Consider the following 18,035-nt stretch of genomic DNA (forward strand, 5'->3'; position numbering starts at 1 on the left):
CTCTTGCTCTGTGCCCCTGATCTTTGTCCATAGTCCAGATCTTACTGTATCAACTAAAGATATTCTGTGGCAGAGTTAGTTTGCATGATGCGCTACTGGGATAGCGAAGGGAAAATTGTACATTGAGAGAGATTAATCTTAAAGTTACTTCCTGAACACCATTTATTCAACATGAAAATGCAAGGAAGGCATAGAACAGCTGTAGCCAATAAACAAGTCCTTTCTTCAACTGCTCATGTTGAATTTGTTTTCCTCAATATAAAAATACTGATGGCAATGGGTTTTTGAAATCTTAAATGACTCAAAAATCCTTTATCGCTGACTGTGCTGCTGAGATTAGTGACAGCAAAGGTTATCAACTTTCTGGAGATCATTTTCTTTTCCATCTCTCCGTTGGTTTCCTTTTCTTGTTGTTAGCAGTTGCATATCTCTTCTTCATTTCCCATCTCCTTTTATTTTGTAATATTCGATGCGTAGAGTTATATTGAAAACTGCTCCTATGGCAGAGAGCATCTCACATACAGAATCCATTTTCCATTCAGGTCCAGCTTTATCCCATGTTATGGTTCAGATAGGACAAAATGAATTTCCCTAGAGACCTATTAAAAGCCTGGATAGGCTCTTTCGTTCAGTTCTAAACAAGGTCTTATTAGGAGCTGGTTTATACAATGTCTTAATGATATAATTATTGGCTAGGGGGTTGTATGTATGAATGCTTTCTCTTCCCTCCTCCCCCTATAAATGCCCCAGTATCAATGTCAATAAACCAGTATGGTACTGGTGCACCTTATTTTGGTGCCTGAACTAAAATAGACTAGAGCTAGTATCAGCACTTTGTGCCAACTATAAAAAATGCTAGGGAATATTATTACTTTAAATTTTTTACTTATATTTTATGGCTAAAGTGGCTAATATTTTTAATTTAGACAAACACTATGACAGAAGTATCACCCTAATTTTATGGCAAGTTTGGCCCCCCAAAATAGTGGCTCATTGTCCAAATGATGTAGGCAGAAAGGCAGTCCATGCAGAAAGCTGGTGTCATGTTGCAGTGGGCACATAGAACAATCGGGAATCTATCATCACTGTTACAAAATTATACTGAAAAGCATCTTTGATCCAGTTGGTTGGTAAAGAGCAGAAGGGACAGCAGCAGTTATTCACATGTATAAGTGGCAAGTGTTGAGTGCCTAGCTTCATAGGTGATGGCTTGATTTACATATCCTTTCCCAGCCACTTTTCGTTTACTCCTGGTGACATCCTATGGCTGGCTTTGGATTTATTTCTTCACCCAGAATTTCTTGATATCTTGCAGCATGTCAGTAAGACTCCAAAAGTATTGGAAAACTCAAAGCTAGACTAGCATTCATATTTACTTCTGTAGCTTTTAATTCTTAAGTGGTCTGACTTTTCAGTATCATACCACTAATCAGATTCTCTGTTGGTTTTAAACTGTTTGCTATGATGCTTTCCAACCAAAGAGACTTCATAACTAAATCTTTGATATTCATTTTTGGGCAAATGATCTGTGTTTATGACAGCCTCCCTCAAAATTTAGTAGAGCAGTGGCTTGCATCTGATTGCATTAGGAAAATAAGCCATAACTTCCTACATACAGGTGCCAGACTTATAAAGATGGAAAAGGGGATTGAATCCAGAAAATCTGGCACCAAAAGTACAATCTACTACTGCAGGCACAAAGAGTAGCTTATCTACTAATGGACAGCAGACTCCCCAGTCTCACGGGGGAAATATAAGCCCACTTTAGAGCACAGACAGACATAACAATTGCATCAATATCAAATGTTACTGATATAAATCATTACAATATAGCTGTTGCATCTGCATGCTTCTGTAATGATACAAGCGTAGCAAAACTTCTGCTGTTTCATTCAGGGTTATGTTACAGTGATTTAGCTAACTTGGACCATGCAGACATAACAGGTTGGAACAGCTGATGCATGATCCCATATGGTAGCTGTCCCACCCCTTATAAAGTAGTTGAAAGCTTTGTTTGTCTGTGTCCTTACTAAGCCAGTGTATTTGCATAATTAAGGAGTTCTCATTGGGTCATATTTGCTTATGAAGATGTCATAACAAATAAACATGAGCAAATACAGTGGAGTAAAAAAAAGCTTGAAATTCCAATGACAGGGTCATTGCGAAGTATAAGGTTAAGAGTAACCACACCATGGCTGCTAGAGCATGCATTGTCTGTCTACAGGGATAAGAGTATTTGCCTTATGAGGACTTCATTTGAACTGCTGCAGATAGATGGCTGGTAAAGTGCAAAAATAGACTGAATAGCTAGTATAGAAAGTGTATGTTGGAGTGGAACTAGGATATATAGTAGTCAGCCAAGTTTCTCTTCTCTGTGGTTTTAAATGAAGAAGAGTCTCCAAGGGGTTCTATGAGGCAGCAGCATTTTTGGTTCAGGTATGGGATGTTGCAGAAGAAAGGCATACTGTTCCTTCTCTTGCCCATGATCTTGCAAGAAGCCTTCTGTAGATGCAGCAGCCTGTCCATCTGGAGCTCCTTGCATTATCAGATTCTGTATTTTTTCATTTGTCTTCCATAATGGGAAATAAATCCTCTAGGCTGAAAATAGTCTGTATTGCTCATTGCATATGGGGTACAAACGTGACCAATATGATCATATTTTATATTCTCTGGAATGAATTGATTCACTTGCATTTCACTTTCAGAACTGTATGTTAGCTCTGCTCAGCTGGACAAGAGGAGAATGGCATCCAAGTGGGAATTTTCTTACTCAGGTCTGGCAGCTGCTCTCAGTACTGCTGATGCACAAACTGCTTCTGTATGTTCCAACACAATTTAGGTGAGTTGGAATTAAAGAAATTATCACTGAACATTTAAGGAGAATCAACCACTTCTGGCTGTGTCCCATTAACTAATACATTGATGTTCTTCGTTTGCTAATGTGATATATTACAGCAATGTTTCATTTTGTTCTTGACAAATGCAGTGAGGGTTCAAAATATTTATGAAAAGGCGTGAAAATCCATGTCTGTCGTGGGCTAACTCTAGTAGTATGCAAGGCACTTTGTGCACACAGCCTACTGGTGAGTGTTACATGCTCCCCTCTGCCTGATGCAGAAGATAGGAGTTGTTTAGCCCCCAGCTAGAGAGCCTTGCTTCTTTGAGCTGTTGGAGTTTGAGGTATGCTTTTGGTCTGGTTGTCCCTCGATGTCCCAGTCCTTGGTTTATTGCCAAGAGAGTGGCTGTCACGAAATGGTGGCAGATGTTTATCTATAAATGCTTAAGAAATTGTATGCAACTCTCTCTCATGACAGTTTAACTCTGTGAAATCCTTAAAAAAAAAAAAAAAAAAAAGAAGACTGGAAAGAAATTAGCTGTCTTTGGGCTTCAGCATGGAGAAGTAGTGGGCATTGAAGAAAAAGTACTTATCTGGCATTATATCAGGACACCCTAATACTTCAGAAAATGGTGCACTGATAGATACTGTGCGTGCTGCAGCTACGTAGATGCCTGCTCTGAGAGAGGGAGTTCATTGCTAAGGAATCCACCAGAAGGGGCAACTATAGTTTGTAGTCAGGACCTGCATAGGTTGTTGATGTTCCAGTGAAATGCTGGATCATCATATTTCCCTAAGGCGTCCTGAACAGATATTTCCTCTGGCCATTTCAGCTAGGGACAGAAGTTAAACATAAACCGGTTTAAGTGATTGAGAAACTGGTTAAACTTATAACAGAACAGAAGCTCAGTGCGCACACACCAGTTTCAAAATGGCTGAAACTGGTTTCAGATAAACCTGGTTGAATGTAGTATCAGACTTAACTGAATTGGGTCAAACCAGTTTATGAAACTTCTGTCCCAGAATCCTTCCTGGTTCAAGTTAAATCACAGTCCCCCAGCATCTTGGCATGCTTTCTAGCCCTGGGCTGGGCTGTCTGCTCCAGAGAGCAGGGCTGATACCGTCCCTCTGCTCCCTAGCTGGAGTAGTAAGGGCTGGCTGATGTGATGGGCTAGCTGGTAGTGATTTAGCCCGGGGGTTTTAAAAGGGTAAAAGATGATTGGAGGACTTGGGATTCCCTTTCCTCGCCAATCAGGCCCCAGAGACTCTCCCTCCATGTCCCCTGATTGGCCCCTTTGGTCACCTGGAGGGGGATAAAAGGGACAGCACAACTGACTCAAGGGAGACCAGCGAGGGACCACAAGGAAGGAGTTTCAAAGAGCTGACAAGAGCTGGGCCAGTGGGGAGGGAGCAGTTGGCCCAGAAGAACCTGAAGGAGTGGGACCTGCAGGCAGCAGTGGGACCCTCAGCAGCACAGCGTGCAGCCGGCAGGAGAGGCTCCCTAGCTGGACTCCAGGATCCCCCTACAAGAGGCTGCGGCCAGCAGGAGAGGCTCCTCAGCTCCAGCAAGAATCTGAGCAGCAACCTGAGAGGTTCCTAGCTCTGCTTCCAGCTCCTCCAGTAAGAGGCCAGGAAGCTTGACGTAAGGCAGGGGCTCCTGGAAGGTCAAGACCCCTAGCAGCTTGGGACAGTACCAGCACTGGTGGCTGTGTGGTCGAGTTTCTGCCTACTATGTGGGAGAACTGAGTTCAAGTCCCTTTGGGGTGAGTGAAGTGATGGGGAGAAATTCTTGTTGCAGTGGAAAAGGGTCATTGTGTTTTTTCCCCTTTCCCCCCCTCCAGGTACCTAGTCCCTATATTCCTTGTTGTTTGATGTTTTGTATTTTGTGCCTTTTATATTTCACCAACCAGTATTGTTTGTTCTGCTGTTTGTGTTTTATATTTTGTTAACCCTGTCTTTTGTCAACTTGATGAATGTCTATGACTGTAAGTCTAAGCTTTGTTGAATCCTGCCCCCTTGGGGCATTGTAGTGTCCCCTATGCCCCTTGGTTTATACTGGTTTGTTTCCAGTACTGTTCTCTCATTAAAAGGTATATGGTTGAGTCCCCATTAGTAATCTGGCTCTGCTCTATAGGGAGAGGAGAGTCCCTACACCTCCCACAGCGCTTGTGTGCCTGCTCTGATCCCTTCAATTGGAGAGGGGATACCTCTTGGAGTACCGCCCGGGTTACAATGACAAGGGGGTGGGGGGCAAGCCCAACTGAGGATGCAGGCTAGTCTGCAAGTGGGGGTGGGGGGGGAATGACTGCTCCACCTCCCGGCAGACCCTGGCTGGGGTCCGGGATGGGGGGGGTGGTTAAATGCCCCTTCCCCTGCTCAAATTTACTACTGGCTGCAACTGTGGATTACAAATCCCAGAGGTACCTGGAAGCAGGAAGAGGAAGTGATGAGCAACTATGCAGAGTCCTGCTGCTGTGATTCTGGATTGCAAATCAGAGAGACCTGGGGGGGCAGCAGGAAGAGGAAGTGAACACACAGCCTGACAGCTGTGCTCTAGTGCCTCCCAGCTTCCGGTCTGAGCCACTGCAGGCATGTGACTGCATTTCCTGAATCAAAGGTAAATGTCTGTTCACTTGCATTTCAATTTAATCTGTGCAGTTTAGACTAACCTGCAAAGACTGAATCTATTTAGCCTCAAGCTTTTTGACTGTCTGTACCTAGCCCTAATCTATTCTCTAGACCAGTGATTCTCAGTCAGGGTTGTGACAGCTGAAATTATATCTGTGTGATACAGGTGCTTGCTGAAGGCCCTATGAAGATTAGACAGTGTTTTTCTATATTTGTTTAGATATTAAGCTATATGTTGTTGCTAAAAGACTAATTAAAGATTAAGATGTAGTGAGGCCTTGTATAAAGTAAGGCCTAGTAAATTTAGCAAAGCCTTGAAGTAGTAAGGCCCTGTGGTGTAGTTAAAATTACCTTATCAAAGAAATGCAAGGCTTGTACTGCTATTGGTCAGTCTAAGGACAGTTGAAGTAAAAGGAATCTGAATGGTTGTATGTTATCAGTATCATTCAGAAGCTTTAAATTGGCTGGAATATCTGGAAACCATTCGGAAGGAAGATACAGCTCTGTGAAAAGGATTAGTTAGCTGTTGCCTGGATCAGTGGGCCCATGGACCTCAAGGAGCCCAAGGACTGCATTCCAGGGTCCTTCCCAGTACCCCTTTGGACAGTGCTGTTCAGGGATGCCTGACTTCGCTGAATTTTGTGGAAAGAGAAGCTTGCTGTGTATCGGGCATCAGGGGGGACTGCCGATAAGTTGCTGACGTGAATTGCTTTTGTTTGTCTTGTTACTACGCGTAGTTGTGTTTTTGTTAAGTCAGTAAATCTTTCTTACCTTTCTACCCCCGACCATACTCTCAATCCCGAATCCTCCGCAGGCGGCTGGGATAAGGGTGCAGTGAGATCCCTTGAAGGGGGTCACAGGAAGTGTGAGGAGGTAAGCAGATAAGGGCAGGCTTAGGCTCTCCCATCCTGGCTGCTCTCCCACCCCCACTACCTGGGTCCTCTGCAAGGAGGTAAACATTGTGCTAAAAAAAATGTAGTTTCTGAAATGGGGTGTTGCTCAATTCACAAAAGTTATGGAGGGATACCACAAGTCTAGAAAGATTGAGAACCACTACTCTAGACTGCACCTATGACTTTTGTGTTCCTTATGGGCAGGTAGTGCCAGAGCTTGTGCTGTGGTCTCCACATACCTGAGGCTTGCTCTTGTGGGCTCTCAGCCTGGGATTCTGCTGTCAGAAATAAGTTGAGGATGGTGTTTTGAAGAATGAAGGGCCTTTTCCTTCTCTGTCTGCATCTTGTGGAATCACTTCCCACAGCAGTTCAAAGTAGCTGCCAAGATGCTGGCAGTGTTTGCCATGTTTGACAGCAAAGCAGCTAACAATTGAAGTTTATATATTTGTTAGGGTTAACACAGCTGGGAAAACTGTATGTGCCTGAGTCTTGTGATTTTTAAACTGTCTGTAGATTCATGAAGTAAACCTTGCCTTTCTATCTAGATCTGGTCCATAAGTAGAACACTACACTGGCCCAAAGTAGGTAAAATGCTAATGAAATATTCATTTCATCTATTGCTTGTGCATGTTGCTAATTGGGTAGGAGTCAGTTTAATTTTGTAAAACTTTATTGACTAGGTTTTGATGTTGGGGAGGAAAAAAGAGAGAGAGAAAAAGAGGTAACAATCTCTGGCTTCCTTTTATAGGAAGTTTTCTGCGGTTAGAACCTTCAGGGTGTCATCATTGCATCACTGGCAGGTGCAATGAAAAAATGTATGCTTATTCAATAATATAATAAAGTAGTTGCACTAATCCATCTCTTTCTTTCCTTCTTTCAAGACTGTAGAAGTTAGCAAGTGAAAACCTCTAAGAAAACCTACACATTTTTGGAAACGGGAATACTATCCTTTTCTGTATGCTCATTTACCAGCTTTCTGAGAATAACTGGCAACTGATCACATATTTAAGAACTGTATTGATTTAACATAGCTGAGCTATTAAATGTAGAAAGGAAGAAAATTCAAAGTTCTGCCTCCCAGGAAACTGTGTGAACTATACCTCTGTAAATCTCTAGTATGAACTGTGGATGGTTACTGTCACATCAAGTGTCTTGCCTTCTTTCCATGCTGCTTTGTGTACCTGAAATATTCTTCTCTCTCATGCGAAGTTTCTTTGTATCCCCACCTAAAAAAATTTCCCACAGTGGTTTGACTTCTGCCCTGATCTTAAAATCTAATGCTTTTAAAAACATTTTGAAACCAAAGAGAAGCACTCACAGCCAAAGAGAATGGTATAATTCAGACTGTCTCCATTTTCTCATTAATACATTGGTGCATAGCAGCATTTGAGACTTCCTCTTGCAAGATGTAATCCTCACAGTGTAAGGTCCTGATCTTGACAAACACTCGGTGTGCAAGCCAAGGACTTGGACCCTTGCTGTATGTAAAGCCCCATGTTATGCATGCATGGTGCACTGTATACAAGGAATAACTGACAGACCTTGGGGAAATAGGGCCAAGAGGTGGGGGATCTGGGTATTACATCGTAGTATTTCTCAACATTTTAGACTTGAGGCACCCCTGGAAAACCACAGCTCTCAATTTTCACTTGCCTTTTGACTACAGAAAAATAATAGAGCAGTTCTCCTGTTGCAAAGAACTTGGACCACAACGGGGCAGAATATTTTTAACACTACAGATTCCTATTTGAAATCTTTGGGTTTTTCTTGTGACTCATGTTTGCAAACCTAACAGTGCTAACATTGTGTGGCACCTTTTGAAAGGATCTTAAGGCATGCCAGAGTTGAGAAATCTATGGACTTCCTGGTTTCTCTTGTGTGTGTGTGTGTGTATATATATTAGTTTTTTTTACACTTTATGGACAACCAGAAGTTGTGATTCGTGATCCTCACACCTGTAGGTGGCAGCATCCTCCTGCTCTATCTAATACCAAAAGGCCAGTTTTCGTGTTTCTGTCTTGATTAAGAAAGTGAAAATTAGAGGTGAGACTGTCCAACCCCTCTCTAAGGTTACTCCTGTCTATGGATGAGCCCTAAGTGAACTGAAATCCTTTTTAGATATCTGTTCTTTGTAGACTGGACTTGTTGCATTTTCATTCTAAACATGGCTTCGTCCTTTTTGTTTTTGTGCCTGTCTTTTTTCTCTCCCTCTCTCTGTTTTAATTAGTTCCATTCTGCTCTCTGCTCAGGCTTCCAAGATTTAAGATCTGTGAGAAGCTGCCTATCAGAGGCTTAGGGAATTGAGTCTATTCAAATACTGGAAACTTGTTGCAAAGAAACAATTTTCAACAAATTGGCATCAGAAAAGATGCGTATTTTTAGTTCTGTTTTAAAATAAATTTGGTGGTGGTGATTGTTGTTACATCCTGAAAAGGCCAAAAATAGTCTGAAACAAATAAACTAAAAACTTGGGGGAGTTTGGGGGGTTTTGTTTTTGTTTTTTTTTTAAGACCGTTATTCTGATTCTTCAGGCTCCCTCTTCACTGGCTATAGACAGGTAGGCTTTTACTTCATAATGACCATCAGGAACAAGAGGAGAAACATAGCTACCAGACCAATACATTATTTGCATTGCAGTACTGTTCAGAAGAAAGCAGGGAGGATATGCTTATGTCTTAAAGAGAACAGCCCTGCCCCATGTGGTTCATTGCATCCTTCTAAAAATAGGGATGGGGCATAACAGGAATAATTTAATAAATTATTCAATAGGTGACAGATTCCTTCAGGGCAGTTAATAATATATTTGGAATGTTCTACATTAAAAATTATTAAAACAAGTTTCTGGCTTGTACTATGGGGGGTTGCCTGCTGTACTTCTGTCTTTCATATGATTCTTTCTCTAGTAAGAACAGCCAGCAATCACTCCTCTGCCCATATCCACTGTTCTGTTGTCTGCTTGCAGAACTTATGCATGGACATCCTTTTTCAGTGCTGGGAACCAGCCAAAAGACAATTGAAGTCCTGGTGTACCTCTGAACGACCTAAGAGTAAGCCTTAATTATATCATCTTGAAGGCCACCTAGGATAGATAAATTGGCCAGGGATTACACAAAAGGCACAGACAGAAGTGACAATTTTGCTTGATCTGGCCCCTAAAAACACTCTACAGCCATGACCAAACACAAGTGCATGGCAGCGGAATGCTCTAAAAGGTCCTAAGGGTTCAGATGAAGATGCTTCAAAGTGGAGCACCTTCATTAACTTATATCTGCATTTGCTGGCTGCAGGACTAGGCAACCCTTCTCCAAGTGCTGTTTTCAGAATGGGAAGGGGAGTAGATGGAGCTTGTTTTGTGGCTTGCCCGGCTGGCGCTAAAGGGTGGGGTGGGTGGATTGGAGGTGTGGGGGCTCCAATCTACCTGCTGCACCCTCTAGCACCAGTTGGACAACCCCCATAATGAGCTCCCTCTGTTTTCCTCCCCGTCTCCCAGTCTGAAGACAGCACCAGAGCTGGGAGGGGGGCAGTGGGGCTAGGGGAGAGTAGCTGCAGATTCACAGCCACTCCATATTGCAGCTAAATCCCCCAGGACCCAACAGCGAACGTCTGTTGTGTCCAGAGGATCACTGAAACTCAGGGGCAGGCAAAATACGGCCCACGGGCCAGATCCGGCCTGCAAGGCACTTTCACCTGGCCCACAGCACCCACCTACAAATTATGCCCTGCCCATGAGGTTGGGAGCAAGGTACACCCCCCCAACATATCCTATTGAGCCTCATACTCACCCTTGTGGGCAGAAGGGCCCAGCCCTGTCAGCACACAGCTTCTGGGCAGGGCTGCTGCTGCTGCTCCTGCTCCTGCTGTAGCTGACCCCATGGAAACCTGCTTGGCTTCCCAGGAATCCAGCTCACTCTGGGCAGCAGGTAGGGAAGTGGTGGGGGTGAGGACAGTGGGGCTGCAGCTGGTTGGAAGCATGGAGAGCACTGCAGAGCCCACACCCAGGGGGGTGGCAGGAGTGCAGAGCTCGGCTGGGCAGGATGTAGGAGTGAGGAAGGGTGGTGTGTGTGGGGACTGCCCACATGTTCCCCTACATGGCGTGCAGCTTGTGCTGCCGGCAGCAGCTGCAGGCAGGAAACTCAGGGTGCTCATGTCTGGTGCAGGTGCTGGCTTCTGGTGGGGTGTGGCTGTAGCCTGCGCGGCGCAGGGGGAGAGGTGCGTAGCGTACCCAGCTGCCTCTGTTGTGTGCCTGTAGCTCTCACACTTGCACTGGGGGAAGCCCCATGCTGGAGCCTGCTGCCTTCCCCATCCTCTGCCATGCAGGTCCCCAGACTCTGCCAGGAGTGGAGGGAGCCCCGCCCCCTGCTTCCATGAGGAGTCCAGCACAGGGCTTCTCCTGGTGTGAGCGTGGGAGCTGCAGGCATGCTGCATGGAGCCTCTGCAATAGAGGCGGGCTGGGCAGGCTGTGATCCTCCCCTCCTCCCCACCAAGTGCAAAGCTGGCCAGAGCTGTGCCCCACCAGGTGCCAGTGCCTGCACTGGGCATGAATGCCCTAAGCCCTCCTGACTGCTGCTAGCAGCAGGGGCTGTGCGCCATGTGGGGGAGTGTGTGTGTGTGTGGGGGGGGGTCCCCACACCTGGGAGAGTCCTCACACCCAACAAACCTCACGTACCCACACCCTGCCCCCACCAACATATACACATACCCCAACATACCCTATGCCCCTGCCACACACATGGCCACACCCCCTTACAACCTTCTCTATACCCCCCCCACACCCTACCATACACCTCCCCCCCACATCCTCAACACACTATATAAGAGTAAGATTTTATTTTTGAGTTATTATGCAATCACCTCTATATAGACTACACAAACAAATCATGGCAAAATATTTTTGTAATGAAATTTAAAATATGTTACTGTAATTATTTGGCTTCTTGTGTATGATTTTTTTCTGGTTCTAAGATGACAACCCCCGCCCTTCCAAAAGCAGTGTTTGGAGGGGGGGGCAAGGGAAGAGACTTTTGGTAGCATAGGTTAGGGGGCTAGGGGGTGGGACTTCTAGTCTCATGTGGTGGCCAGGTGGCAGGGCAACTGTGAAGGGGCAGGGCTACTCATGCGGCCCTCAACAGCTCACCAAAACATGTGAAGCAGCCCTCCAGCCAAAATAATTGCCCAGTCCTGCTGTAACTCATAGTGCTTCCTGCAAACCGCTGTGAGTTACAGCAAGGAGCTGCACTCTGTCTTTGCCTAAAAGTTCTTTGTCTATGTCCCTACATCAGGAAAGAGGTGGGAACAAGTGCTGTATGGCTGTTCTGCCAGTTTTATTCTATCCTGGGATTTCCTATTCATGGAGTATTCACAGCTACCTAATTAGAAAAGTTTTCCAGTTCTCAAAGCAGTCAGACAGGTATCCAGCCCATTGTGTTTCTCAAGTGGTGGTAGTTAAAGTCACTGTTCCAGAAGGACACTCCCAATACTGCTTCTGATAATACAGTAGGTTTATCTGCTTCATTGAAGCTGCTTGGCTGCCACCCAATAGCTACTGCTTCTCTTGGCAATGTTATCACATGGCTTTTCCACGTTCACCTTTTACATTAGGAAATGAAGCACATCTGTGTTTACTATACCTGTATCAGGGTTTGTATCATACATGTTAATTTTCTCAGAGGGAGTATGAGCATTCTTTACTTTTGATGGCAAAAGACTTGCAGTACTCTGTTCCTATGCATCTCCCATTGGAAGATACTTTTTTATTCTTCCATCTTTATACAACACTGAGAATTTTGCTTATGCTTTCTTATAATATGAAGAGTCTAGATTTGAAATGCTGCCATTTCCTGATGGCTCATAGTGTTTGTTTATTATGGTGAGACATGCCCAAGCTGCAAAATTCAAATATCATCCTTTTCATAGCTGTAGGGCTCATCCATTTTGGCACTACTTCTGATATTATGTTTGATTTATGTAGTATTCTCCTGGTAAAGACATAATGTTAGAGAAATGGATGCCTCGCAAGGTGAAAGGGCAGACTCCTCTGTGCCTTTAGTCACAGTTAGTCACCAATCACTTCTGGTTTGTAAAACATTGACCAGTAGTTTGGCAGGCACAGCCGTCGGGCTTACCTATATTTGTAAATTGCTGTGGGATTTTGTGTATGTGCTTTGCGTGTTCTGCAGCAGCTGTTGTGCCAGTAGTCCATATGCACCTTTTGTTTTCTAATCAAGATGCTTTCACCTATTTGTCCTCACAGCATAGTGAAATTTGGTAGTAAGTGCTCAGCATTGTAGTCAGGCTTCCTAAGGGCTTTGTTCCACCCCCGTGCTGTGTGCATTCTGGGATTTCTGTGCATTGACAATGGAATACTATGGGTTGGGGTCAAGCAAAGCATTTCCCATTATTTCATTGCCTTCCATCCCATCACCCTCCGTTTTTCTGGGAGTGGTCCTTTTTTCAAAACATTGTCAAGCAGCACGGAGGAAACGTGATACTCATACAGTGCATTAGAAATACACTTCTAATAAATACCTCAGGTTTTGCACTCTAGAATCAGGGTGATACAGGCAGCAGAGCAGCACAAGGAGGCTGAAAGCAAAACAGTGGGACACTTTGACATCTTGTTTCCTGGAGCATTTTCTTTGGCTTCTAGGCTGGCCCAGGTAACAGTGACCGTAGGGACAGAGCAGTGTTGGCAGAACATCAAGATAACAAGAACTGCCTTCCTAAAACTTGCATTGGACCATTTCTCTGAGAGCTCCCTTCAGTGTTTTGTCAACCATTGATCCTTCCAGATCATGGTGTATTCATGAGAGGTGACCTAGACTTTCGATGCATATGTGTATGCAAGAGTTTTTTTGGAGGAGTGGAGGTTGCCCAGACCTTCCATCCCCGCTTTAGGCCACTGAGATGAATGCTTCCTTCAGTACAGTGAAGCATTTGGCCATTGTTATCTGGAAACTAACTTGACTTTTTGTATAGGCAAACTGTAATTTTCTTATCTAAAGTCTAGCTAGAGCACCTTTACCCTATTGCAGTGTTGGAAAGTGTGCTGGTGTTGCTCCTTTAATCAGCACTTTGTTGTGATTCCTGCTTGTAAATGTGAACTAAATTAGTCAGACATATGGGCAAAATAAAGTTCCTCTCCCCAGAGGTCATTAAAAGCCAGGTTTTCTGTACGTGAGGCACAAAGCATGGCTGGTGGATAAGTAGGAGTGTGAACACAGGTTCATGAACTCCATGTGAACCAGAGCTGCAAAAGTCCATACCTGGGTCAGGACAAATAGAGAGTAAACAGGCAAGCAGCCCAGGTAGTCAGCAAAGCATTAAAGTCTGCAACAAACCGTGTTTGTGGATACTAGGAGCTATAATGTGAAATAATTCAGTGACCTGCAGCAAGATGGTACCATACAATTAAAATCATCAAATGTAATAACAGGAAAAATGCGATCCAGACGATGATAGCCCCATCAATCTGTGACCTCAATAGTATGAAAGGCTTTAGAGCAAAATTTGATGGAAAGAAATGCCTGGAGATAAATTTGAAGGCAACAAGAAATTTCTCCAGCAAGGTTGGAATGTAGACAAGTTGTTCCACAGGAAAATCTTTTAGGCTGATGTTTAAAATAGGAATTCCCTCATTTTCCAGATATTTAAAGCCACTAAACATATTGTTTTGGTTGTTATGTTTAAATATGCTTCTTCTGAATCAGTTAAATGTCACCCAGTGCTGCCACTGTCATTCATGTGTACTTAAATTGTTCTTGTTCTTGACCATGAATAGCAATACATTTACATTGCGCGGGTGCATACACATTTCTTGTTACAATGCTTTGGTCAGCACTATTGTTTCTTGTGTTAATAGCATTGATTCTGCTCAGCATCAGCTGTCTTCTCCAACAATTGAAATAATACCCCTGGCTACTCCTAAGGTCATGCCTGGCAACTACATGATCCCCAGGGATGTACCCTGCCACATGGAATTGACATCAAAGCTGACACACCACCACTTGCACAAGATTATTTTTCTCTATTTTCTTTGCTTTGAGATTGCTGTGCATTTCCCAGATACTTCAGTTGATTGTGGGTGTCTTTTGCATACAAGAAAAGCAACCAAAAGTATAAATGTGAAGTATTTGTATATGTTTTCCCTTTTGATAGTAAGCTGAACATAAACATGCCTAACAGTATGAGGCATTTGCCTGCTATGCTTAGTGCTGTTTTTAAAATGTATGCACCACTATAAAATGCAGGGGTCTTAATAGGCTTCCCAGCAAGAATGGCATTTAACTTACGTAATTTGTATACGGTCGAGAATGAAGGAAGAAGCAGGCTATAAAAAGCCAGTAGTCAAAAGATGGTGATGGAGATACTGGAGAAGATGCAAGTCTGTACCCAATTGTTACAAGTCTGGCTGTAAACTAGGTGGTGTTTCACTGGTTTCTGTTTTTATTTTGACTGTGCTGTTTCGGAATGCCAAGACTTAGGAAGAAAGTTTGTTGCCTGCAAGACAGTTTTTTGCTGGAGCAGCTGGTCCCCTTCTTAAACTGGCATCAGCACCGTATAACGAAGCAGCCCCAGTGTGTGAGACAGACATATCTATAACAGTTCATGTACACAGATTTCAAACTGTACATCCTAATCATAATCATGATAGAGAAAACAATACAGGTTTATAATTAGAGAGTCCTTTGCAGTTTAATTCAACTGGGAAAGTACTTTACATTTGTAATGTATAGCAATTTGGATACTATCCTTTTAAATAGTTGGCTAGACCTCTGCTGGCCCTTGCTGTCTTTTATGTTCCAGAAACAATGTGAACCCTGAGGTTAGGGACAGAAATTACACATAACTGGTATAAGTGATTGGAAACTGGTTCAGATCTGTAACAGAACAGAAATTCAATGCACATAAATTGGTTTTGGCCATTTTGAAAGCGGTTTAAGATAAACCTGGATAGATGTGGCATCAGACTTAACTGATTTAGGGTAAATAGGTACATTGAACTTCTGTCCCAGATCCCCTCCAGATTCAAATTAACTCACAGCCCCCCAACATCCCAGGATGGTTTGCACCTCCCCCACAAACCCCTCTCCTCTCTGCAGGGTGGGTGAGCTAGCTTTGGCCCAAGCTGCCTGCCCCAGCTGAGCAGGGAGGCATGCTCTAACACCCCCTGGTTTCTGGCCTGAGCCCCTACAGGCATGTGGCTGCATTTCTGGAATCAAAAGTGAATGTCTGTTTACTTGCTTATCAGTTCAATTTATGCATCTTAGACTAACCTGCAAAGATTGAATCAATTCTGCCTTGGGCTTTTTGACTGTTTGTACTTAGTTTGACAAAGCAGCAGTATATATATGTGTGTGTGTGTGTGTGTGTGGATGGGGCTTGCATGGTGTATATAGTCAGTAAACATGGGTGTCTGGATCCTACTGCCCCTGTGTGATTCTTCTGTATAGTAAAATCTTCATTATCTGGCGTAAGTGGGGAATGCTGGGTGCTGGTAATGTAAAAATACTGGTTATCTAAAAGTACCAGAGCCAGAGGGGGGGCTTTCACATGGCATTGGTGGCGCAGGGTGGTGGATGGTGGCAGCAGCAGCAGCGCACGAGGGCTGGGGGTTGCACGCTGGTTGCATTCAGTGGTGGAGTGGAGTGGTGAATGGTGGTAGTATGGCGGCAGCATGGGGCAATTGCACTCAGCGATGCAGCGTGGTGGATGGCAGTGGTGCGGTGGTGAGGTGCCGGTTCATAGAGTATACCAGCTAGTAAAATGCCAGAAAACAGGGATTTTACTGTATTATGTATATGTAATCAAGTGTGATATAAAAAAAAAAATCCATAAAGATGGAATTCTAATCCAGGAATATAATGAAATAGAGTAGATCTGACCCAGTCACAAAAGAGAAACCTGAAGGCTAGTTTGGAGGGTTTAAAGGTTCCATCACTATCAGCATGTGAAACTATATACTCTCATTTCAGTCTAGCAACTTCTGACTTCAAACTTTAACCCAAAGATAGGTGTGTGGTTAAACGCTGCACATAATTGCAGAGAAAGTCTTGGCTACTCCTGGGGACAAAACTTTCAGAAGTGTCAACCAATGTGTAAATGCAGAGCACTTGCAGAGGTGTCACTATACATTTTGGTGATCTGAACAAAATTTGGGGCAGAGGTGAGTGTTCCTGGGGCATCTCCAGCTGGGCTCCTATGGCCAGAGGGGACAGGGTCATTCCAGATGCAGCAAAGACTTTGGGGGAAGGGGGCATCATTCTGGTGCCCACTCTACATCTGTGCCCAGGGCTGTTGCTCCTCTAGTTATGTTGCTGAGTGCTTGTCATATTTGTTGTTACAAGTGGCAGGTAATGATACTGAAACAGAGCCAGAGACGGCCTGTTCTGTGTAGCACAAGATAAACCCTTGCTGCTGTCAGTTGCCATAGTACAGCGTGCAACTAAGAATGAACTCATTGCTGGCTAACTTAGGGGATACTATGCATGGATGGATTTAGGCACGGGAGCTATTTAAAGAGATGTTATCTTTTACCAATGGCAGACTGCTGCCGTGGGCTGCCTGTCCTCCTCTGGCATGTTGTTGGCAGATGCGTAACTGGTAAGCCTCATCTGCCTTACGCCTGTCACCCCCACCCCCTCTTCTGCTGTGGGAGGAGGTATCAGCATGTCTAGCAGCCAGGGAGATAAAGCAGCAGCTGCTGGGTGTTAGGATCTTCCCCTGTCCCCCTCCCCCACTGCAGGTGCTGCTGCCACTCACCCCATTGCTAAAAGTGCCACTGCTTAGCATTTCCAGTGACAATCAGCAGTTGTAAATTCATCAGCGAAAAAGGCAGGGGCTGTTGTATGGGTATTCTGGCTGCTGCAGGGTGGATCCATTTGCTTTTGGGCTGGATCTGGCCTATGGGCTGTAAGTTGCTGATCCCTGTCCCAGATCTTTCCAAGGACTTCTTACAGCAAGTCTTAAGCCCACCACAACTTGGTCTGTGGGTTAGCAAAAAGATCTGCCCAAGGGAGAGTTAGAAATACTGGTGTGCAAGCCTTTCAAACTCCAGCCAGGATGTGCTGCCCTGTTTAATACCAGGCTTAGATTTCTCTACCCTGCAACATGGAGTGCTTTCTGGTTCCTCTAGCTTCCATTCACTTACTCTTTGTCTTCACTGTTCTTCCCCATGGACCACTGTGTCTATCTATGTGATTTTGTCCTTTCTGGTCCTTTTTGTGCAGCTTGATCCAGCATGAGTATTCTCAGCATATCTCCTATATAAGAAAGATGTCAGACTTGGATTCCTGTTTCTGGCCCCTGCTATTACAGGCATTATGCTGTTTAAATTTCTGAATGGGATTATCACATTTTATCTCTAGCTTGTCATCTTTGATCAGTCTGCTCCCCCTTGATCTCTAGTATTCAGCCAACAATCAAATTTTGTAGCAAAGTTATTAGAGGCCTATGCTGTTGGTTATGAACCTGAGTAAATCAAGACAAACAAACACCCCCCCCCCCCCCCCCCACTGTTTTCACAGCTTTTACTGTGGACATAAGGATTTTGATAACCGCACTTCTCCAGTTGCATAACTCTTCCCTTTAGCATGCGTCTTCCTATACCCAAGATAAGATAATTAGTGTGCTCTTCTGATTGAAGGGAAGTGCTCCTGCTCTTAGGACTGGAAGGGACCTTC

General features: G+C 44.2%; 1 long non-coding RNA gene across 5 annotated transcripts in view; it reads left to right on the top strand.

Annotated features, from left to right (window-relative positions):
* Positions 1-18,035, top strand: part of LOC132243984 (uncharacterized) — a 207,940-nt gene that overhangs the window by 55,101 nt on the left and 134,804 nt on the right. For 4 of the 5 annotated variants that reach the window (XR_009455585.1, XR_009455584.1, XR_009455582.1 and 1 more), the window contains exon 2: positions 2,706-2,839. The exons of the other annotated variant lie outside the window; for it this stretch is intronic. This is a non-coding gene — a long non-coding RNA (uncharacterized LOC132243984). The remainder of the gene's footprint in view (positions 1-2,705; positions 2,840-18,035) is intronic. 5 annotated transcript variants of the gene reach the window in all.

This window comes from Alligator mississippiensis, chromosome 11 (genome assembly GCF_030867095.1).
Source record: "Alligator mississippiensis isolate rAllMis1 chromosome 11, rAllMis1, whole genome shotgun sequence".
Lineage (NCBI taxonomy): Eukaryota > Metazoa > Chordata > Crocodylia > Alligatoridae > Alligator > Alligator mississippiensis.